Below are 8,641 nucleotides of genomic sequence, written 5' to 3' on the forward strand. Positions count from 1 at the left end.
TCTACTTTGAGATGCTGACATTTTCTTCTGTATTCTAGAAGTTTTCTAGTTTGGGGGCAGGGCTGTGACTCAGTGGCAGAGTGCTTCCCTGGGTGTGAGGCACTGGGTTCCATGTGAGGCACTGGGTTCCATGCTTAGCACCACATACAAAAATAAACAAATAAAATAAAGACATGCTGTCCATCTACAGCTACAAAAAAGTTAAAAAAAAAAGTTTTCTAGTTTTTAACACCTCGGTCTTTATACCTGAACTGATTTCTATAGGGGAGACTTCAGTTTCATTCTTTCTCCCACGTGGAAATTCAGTTGTTTCAGTATCATTTATCAGAAAGTATATCTCTTCTGCACTTGTGTGCAGTACCACTTTAGCAAAGAATCAAGTTACCATGTGTTTCAGTGTTTGTTTTCAATTCTATATTCTGTGCCATTCATCATTTATCTCTCCTTGTGTAACACCATGCTTTCTTATTCACTGTCCATTTGTATTTGGAGAAAGTCCTTTTCCCTTCTTGTTTCTCAGCAATGTCTCAGCTGCTTTGTTTTCCTTCAGATGATTTTCAATTATCATCATTTTAACCTGAGATTTTGATACTAAATAACTAAGATCATTTCCCTTCTTTTGCTCCTTCTCTTCCACATCCTCTTCCTCTTTCTCCTCCTTCAAGAAAAGCAGATTTAATTGACTAAAATGACTATGCTAACTTAAACAGGTGGGTTGTAAGAAAAAAACTCTTGAAAATTCACCTGCTGGTGTCCCACAAAGCATGGATTTCATTTACCTGCACCGTGTTCTTTCCCCAGAACACTAACTTCAGTTTGGAATCGAGCAGAAATGAAGCATATAGTTTTTCTCAGTTCATTCCTAATTGTTGAACTTTGAGGCAAAATGTTGCTGGTACCAATACCTGTGGTAAAACAAAACTGGGTGAATAGTTCTTTGTACCTGGCCTCCTTCCACTCCTATCTTTTCCACATCTTTATGGGTGGTTTTGAAAATTTTCTTATGTTCTTAGCATCCTCAAATACATTTTGGAAAGTGGAAGATATGAACATTAGTTAGATTTAGATACAAATGTAGATATTTAATTATCTTTATATTTGTATTTAATAGCATTTGTTCTAAGTCCATTCTGAATGGTATCTTTTCCCATTCTTCCTTATTTCATTTTTTATTTATTTTTTCTACTCCTTCCACCCTCATCCCCACTATGTTCTATTAGTTTCTGCTTATGCAACTTTGCCATCTCTTCCTATCGACATTTTAATTCAAATTTTGAATTCATTGCAAACTAAACAAATCCTGTATCAGATTATTTAACCATAGTAATCCCTTTGAAATATGGTATAAAGAGCATGGGTTCTATTATCAAAAAAAGTTTCTTCTCATCTCACCTATTCTCTTGTGAAAATTTTAACCTATGAGTGAGTGAGAATACTTTTTTCTCAATGTTGTTGACATTGAAATGTGTGTATAGAGCACTTGATACATACCAGGTATTTGATAAATGTTAGCTCTCTTTCTTGATTATTGCCTCTTCTTGAGACTGCTATAGCACTTAAAAGTATAAAGCATTTAACTAGATACCTTTTGTTATCCCCAAAGTATCTTACATAAAAGCTTTATGAAAGAGTTGCTCTCTCTTATCTTTGATTACTTTAGAATTTTTGAAGAGGATAAACTTTTTGAAGAGGATAAATTTTGTAAAAAAAGTCCATTCATTGGCATTTGTCCTATGATTCCTATGCTTACATTCAGGTCATGAATTTTGTGGCAGGACTACTGCAAAAGTGATGGTGTGTCCTTAGTGCATTTCATCAGAAGATACATGGTGTTGACTTGTCCTATTTTGGAGATGTTAACTTTGATAATTGATCAAGGTGATGTCTATCATGTTTCATCACTATAAAAATAGTCATTGTCTATTTGTAATCCATAGATACTTTGTAGAAAGATGGTTTGAAAATATAGAAATGATTTGTCACTAAACTTTCACCCACTAGTTTTAAGATCCATTTATAATTATTGAAAGATCTATTATTACTATGGTGTTTTCAAAATAGAAGGTTTTTTTAAAATCTCTCTTATTTTGTCTATATTAACTAGTTAGCATTACACTATATAGAAGAGCTTTCCCTTTTATCTTACTTATTTGTTCCTTTGTATGAATTCATAGGTTTATATTCACTGGGATATAACCTATTATTACTTATTTTCATACTCTGATTTCCCTAGATTTGGCCAGTGGGAGCCCATTAAGGTTTCCGTGCCCTTTAAGTTCTCTCTGTTATTCTTTGAATATTTCCTTACCCCTGGCATGCCAAAACTCTGCCAGACCATTTCTAAGTACTACTCTCTTTGCTCCAGCTTGGAATAAACCATTTTTCTAAAAAGCAGTTTCCTCTCAATGAAGAATATTTAGAAACCAAAAATGGGTAATAGGACTATAGCTTTCATTTCTGTCTTTACCTGTTCCATCTTTTATCTCCCTTCACCAGTAGATAAAAAACTGGCTTCAGTCATCTTCATTATTTTTACCAATTTGTTCAATCCTATAATATACAGAAATGTAGTTTTAGAGTGCTAATCTATACTATAGTAAAAAGCAAAATACTAATTAGACCTATTTGTTTATACTTCTCTGTCTTCAGACAAGGTACATAGCTAAGATACATGTTTGAATTTATTTGGATCATTTTTTTCCTAGGGCAGTTATGATATTAGTTAAAAAATATTTAGGTTCTTTTGTATTACCTACTTTTATTCCTTCACTATTATTGATTTGATTGCATAAGTTTGTAAATAATTAGCATGGTTCTCAAAGTTTAAAACTACACAAAAAGCATAGTGTTATGGGAAGAATTATGTCTCCCAAAATTCACATGTTGAAGAATTAAACTCCAGTACTTCGGAATGTGACTGAATTTGGAAAATAGGGTTTTAAAAGAGATGGTCATGTTAAAGTGAGGCCATTTATGTTAAAACTCCATCCAGTCTGGTTGGTGTCCTTAAAAGAGGAAATTTGGGTGAACAGAAATGCACCAGGGATGCTCACATACAGAGGAAGGCCTGGATCAGCATGCAGCAGAAATAGCCCCTCTGAAAGGCATGGGAGAGGCCTCAGGGACTTGGGGTTTTAATAGTGTCAGTTTCATCTGGGTCCCAACCAAATGTCCCAGTTCCACATTAGGAAATTTATGTTTTGGGGTAGGTGACAGATGTTCTTTCTTTAATATATTTTCAACTATTTTTTTCTCAGAACTTCTGGGACTCTGATGTGAATGTTAGATCTAGTAATTGTCTCTAAGGTGCAAAGGCTTCCCTTTTTTTTTTTTTCTTTTTCTTTTTCACTATCATCTAGAATAGGTAATTCTTCTTGATGTGTCTTTGTATTTACTGTTTCCTTTAACATTTCTATTCTTTTGAACCCATCTAATAATTTTTAAAAATATTTTTATTTATTATATTTTTCAGTTCTAATATTTCTGTTTCATTCTTTCTGCTATTTTCTCTTTTCTTACTGAGCCCATCTCCCTTTAATTTGATTTTGGAAATTTTGCAGTTGCTTGGTGCATTTTTTTGACAACTGCCATAAACTCATTGTTTAAATACCCAAACCCAGTATTTTTCAATTGTATCCTTGACATTTAAAATATTAGATTGTGAGACTTAAGTTCAAACTGTAATGAGTTTTACCTTCTTTTTAACCTCGCCAATGTTTACTGTAGCCAACTTTATAAAAGCTAGGCATTGTAGTAGGTATACAGCTACAACATATTTTTAAACTTTGCATTTCCCTAGTGAGTAATGATATTGAATGTCCTTGTATGTTTTTACTTGATATCTGCATACGTTCTTTGGTGATGTGTCTACAAATTTCCTGTGTCTATGTGTGTGTAATTGTATGTATGTTTACTTATTGCAGTGCTGGGATTCTTTTTTTTAATAAATATTTTTAGTTATAGATGCCTTACCTTGCAGGTTTTTTCCTCCATAATTCTGACTGGTAAGATTTTCTGGACTACACGTGTCTCAGAATCATTCCTCTCTCTCTCATAGATTATTTATATACCAATGGGCAGGGGATGTAATTCCTCTTCACTGTCACCTGCGGGTCCTTCATAGGCACAGCAGTTATTTCACAGCTCTGGAAAAGTCCTGAGGCACAGAGATCATGATACTAATAGTTGCAAGTTGAAGTTTACTCCTGCCTGGCTTTGCTCCCCTTTAAAGGTGCTTATGAACAGTAAGTTGATAGGCTATTGCCTAGGTTTACATTCCAGTCAGAGAAAAAGTGTTAAAGAACTAAAAGAGGAAAAATGGGTGATTTCTTATTGTGATAAAAATATGAAAGATAAAGAGTTGATAAAGTAACTGGGGTTGGGGTGAATACCCGAGGCATAATTGTTAGGGAAGATGAGAGTAACATTAGAGCTGGGAGGGTAAGACCAGCAGGGTGGAAGAGTACCAGAAGGGTTGTAACACTAAAGACCTTGAAATAAGAGAGACGTGGACTGTGTCATGAACAGGAACCTAGTGTGACTGCAGCTCAGTCAGTGAAGGGGAAATGGGTTTGGATTTAGGATGCAGAGGAGGCATTTCCCAAGTCATATAAGGTTTACAGGCCACAGAGGCAAAAGATTTGGGATCTATGTTTCTGTATCATGGAAACCTACTGATGGGTCTAACACCACAAATTTCAAATTGTGGAAAGTAGATTGGGTAGAGCATGAGTGAAATCAAATAAACCAGGTGGGCTATGTAGTAATCAAAGATAGGAATGACAGTCTTTACACTAGAAACAGCAGCACAGGATAAGGCAAAATGGACAGGTTTGACACACATTTTGGGGTAAAAGAGGACTTGCTAATGTGGGGGATGAGAAAAAAGTAAGTATCAATCATGACCCAATAGAGTTTTGGCTTGACTACTGAGAACTTGGTTTTCTCATTTAGAAGCATTGGAAGAGGTGTGAAATCAAGAACTGTTTTGGACATGTTAACTTTGTGATTCTCTGATAGGGAAGTAGAAATGTGAAGGACACAGTTGTGTATGATTCTAGAATAAATCTAAGAGTGAGACATTGGCAAACAATCATTTTTGCCATTTTTGACCACATTTTGGGTTAAAGTTTAGTTGGTTTTGATCCCCACAGTTCAGCCATTTCACATTTTCAGATTTCTATTTACATTCTTCCTTACACTTAAATCACTAACAGACTCAGCTTTGCATTTAATTGGATCAAATACCCATGTCTCCAAAAGAAAAGAAAATATGAAATTCTGGTTATCATTTTCCCTTTTCAATGAATGCAAATGATTGAGTAATTCTGAAAATCATTTTCATGGGCTGGGGTTGTAGCTCAGTGGTAGAGTGCTTGCCCAGCATGTGTGGCACTGGGCTCAGATCACATAAAAATAAATTTAAAAAAGCTACTGTGTTCACATACAACTAAAGATAAATTAATGATAAAACACTGAAGAAAAAAAATAAGAGGTATTAAAAGATGGACAGAACTCCCATGATCATGGACAGCAGAATCAGGTATAAACCTAAAGGAAAGAAAGTCAGCATACAAAAGAGATACTGCATATCTAGCCTTATTGTGGCCATATTCACTGTAGCCAAGTTACAGAGTCAGCCTACATGCCTGTCAACACATGAATGAGTAAAGAAATTATGGAATATATACAAAATGTTTGCAGGAAAATTAACGTAACTGAAGGTAATCATGTTAGCAATGTAAGTCAGTGTAGAAACCAAGTGTAGCATGTTTTCTTTCATATGTGGTGACTAAAAGGAAAAAAAAGACTGAAAGTGCAAGAGGGACTATTAGCTTAGGGGACCAAAGAGAAGGCAAGAGAAGGTTGAGTGGAGGGTATATACAATTAAAACAAATATATGTGCATAGAAATGTCACAGGGAACATCTAATTTGAACATTATCATGAGTTAATGTTCATGATAATGATGATGATGATGTGATGATGATAGTAATAAACAATCTGTGTGTATCTAAGGAATATAAAGTGGGAGAAAAAAGACCATACATGGGGGTATATAAAACAGGGACCAGGGACCATGAAAAGTCACAAGAAAATAGGCTATGGAGCTTGGAGATATAACAAAATTGGTGTAAAAGGAAAGATATACCCAATTTCAGGGGTTAGTGAAATTTTCATGTAAAGCAAGTGGTATGAATGGACCAAGGACACAGATTTCAGTGTCACAAAAGGACTTCTTCTACTTTGCATGAAAGCGAGGCACTGGGCACAAGCTGTGGACTGAAATACACCTGTCTTTGGGAAGCAGAAAGGACTTGAGAAAAAACCTGTATGGATGTCATGGTGATGTTACAAAGAAAACAAGAAATATTCATTGCCCTAAAGAGCTGCCATTTCTGTAAAAAGGAAGGATATGAAAAGAGGTAGTAGTAAAAGGAGGCATGGAGACATGTGGGCCATTCAAGGTGATAAAAAATATAGAAAGTGAACAATTGATGGTTATTGGTGTGTTTATAAATATATGTGACTGTTTAAGTCAATTGAATAATGTGTACCTTTTAGCTGTTCCCCACGCTCCACACGTTGCCTGTCTCCAGATTTAAATAAAGAGTGATCTAGTGCTGCATGCTGGTGCAAACCTGTGATCCCAGCAGTGTGGGAGGCTGAGGCAGTAGAATGTCAAGTTCAAAGCCAGCCTCAGAAAATTATCAAGGCCCGAAGCAACTCCATAACATCCTATCTCTAAATCAAATACAAAAAAGGTCTGGGGATGTTGTTCTCTGGTCTCTATAAATTACCCTATTGTGACTTTCATATGTATGGGATCATTCATGTGTGGACTCATGACTGGTTTCTTCCATTTCTCAGAACGTTTTTAAGGTTCATCCATGTGTTCATTCCTTCCTAAGGCTGAATAATATTCTGCATATAGACAGGCCACCTTGTTTACCCATTCTCCAGTGATGGCACGTTCCAAGATTTAGCTATTATGAAAGATGTTGTGGGGAGATCCAAGATTGTGGACTAGAGGGAGGCTGCATTCCTTGTCACTTTGTATCTCTGGTTTCAAGCAGAGGATATCTGTTTCTTGGTAAGGCAGTTTTTGCTATTTATCGATCCCTTGCTGTTTAACCCATTTGTCTGCTGTGATCACCTGCAGTCTGCCAGCTTATTGACTCATTTTTTGAGTGCAGATTGCTCACTGTCAGGCGCCTATCATCTGCCATTTGCCTGCCTCTCACCTGTCCATTGCCTGCCTTACACCTATCCATCACCCAACGCACGAAGTTCACCCCCCGATCATCCAACAACAGTCAGCAAAATTGCCGACTGCCAGTGGAGCACCACTGCCAGCTGTTGCCTGGAAGTCACTCTGACAGTACCTGCATGACCCCCCATACCAACTGACTGTTGCCCTATCACTGGACCCCAGATCCGACTGATTACAACCAGCCTCCAGGATCCCACAACCACACCAAACACACCTGACCTCCAGGACCACTGCCTGACCAACGCATCACGCCTTCAGGACCTCCTGCTGACCATGGCCACACCCCAAGCTGCAGCTCCACATTTGCCAACACGAAGACAGAGTGTCCATCTTAGATAATCCTGGAAGCCATAGCTCCGATCTTTAGGTGGGGCAAAACCATCCTGAGATTCCTGCTGGAGGCTTGAAGCTCAATTGTCAGGTACCTCTCATGCTCAGGCTACTGAACTCTGGGAGGTTTCATTACTATATGATGGTTATACTGTTGATTTTCTTTTTTCTCCTTATTGAAAAAAATTAAGTTTTTATTTCTTTACTTTTCTTGCTCTCTTTTCCTTTTGTATACCTGTTCCCTCAGAGTCTCTTTCTCCCTTTTTTGCATTGCTAACATCCCAATTTCTTTAATTACATTCTCACCCTTTCTATTATCTAGAACTCTGTATATTCTTTTCTATCCCATTAACAGCCACATTCTACATCCCTCTGCATCCTCTTTGTCCTCCATTTGAAACTGCAGACCTTATTGCAAATTTGTTTGTTTACTGAAGATAATATTTGACTCATTCTGTTTATTATGACCAATTTTGTTATTGTCCTCATAGTGGCTATTTGGTCTAAGATTGTGTAGTGTCTGAATTGGGCACTGCTAATATTGATCTCCCCTTAAAGAAAAGGTTTTGGAAACCTATAGGGCCACTATAAGCCTATAGGATGAAATCTGTAATACCCCAGATCTTCACTGCTAGAGGGGAAGATAAATTAACACATGAAAAAACAAGGGAAGAAAATGATCCAAACAAATCTAGATTCTATATTAATAGAATCCAATGACAGTATGTTAGAAGAAAATATCAGAAAAGGATTTCAGATTATACATGATTAAGATGATTCCGAAGCAAAGGATGAGATAAGAGAGCAAATGCCAGGCAATGAATGATAATACCAATACAGCTGAAAGAGCAAGTGGCAGGAAGCAAGAATCATTTCCAACAAAGAGATACAGATTCTCAAAAAAAAAAAAAAAACAAAAAAAAAAACACCACCCCCACCACCAACAACAACACAAAAAACAAATGGAAATCCATGAAATGAAGGAAACAATAAACCAAATAGAAAACTTAATGGAAAGCATCACCGAAGACTAGACCAC

General features: G+C 36.6%; 1 long non-coding RNA gene across 1 annotated transcript; it reads right to left on the reverse strand.

Moving 5' to 3' along the window:
* Positions 1-206: 206 nt before the first annotated feature.
* On the reverse strand, positions 207-2,736 carry LOC306649199. Its single transcript, XR_013760600.1, has 2 exons — positions 2,468-2,736; positions 207-905 (listed from the first exon to the last, which is right to left on the reverse strand). It is a non-coding gene; the product is annotated as an uncharacterized lncRNA (long non-coding RNA).
* Between the last annotated feature and the right edge of the window lie 5,905 nt (positions 2,737-8,641).

The sequence above is a fragment of the Sciurus vulgaris genome (assembly GCF_902686455.1).
Source record: "Sciurus vulgaris genome assembly, chromosome: 17".
NCBI classification, from domain to species: domain Eukaryota; kingdom Metazoa; phylum Chordata; class Mammalia; order Rodentia; family Sciuridae; genus Sciurus; species Sciurus vulgaris.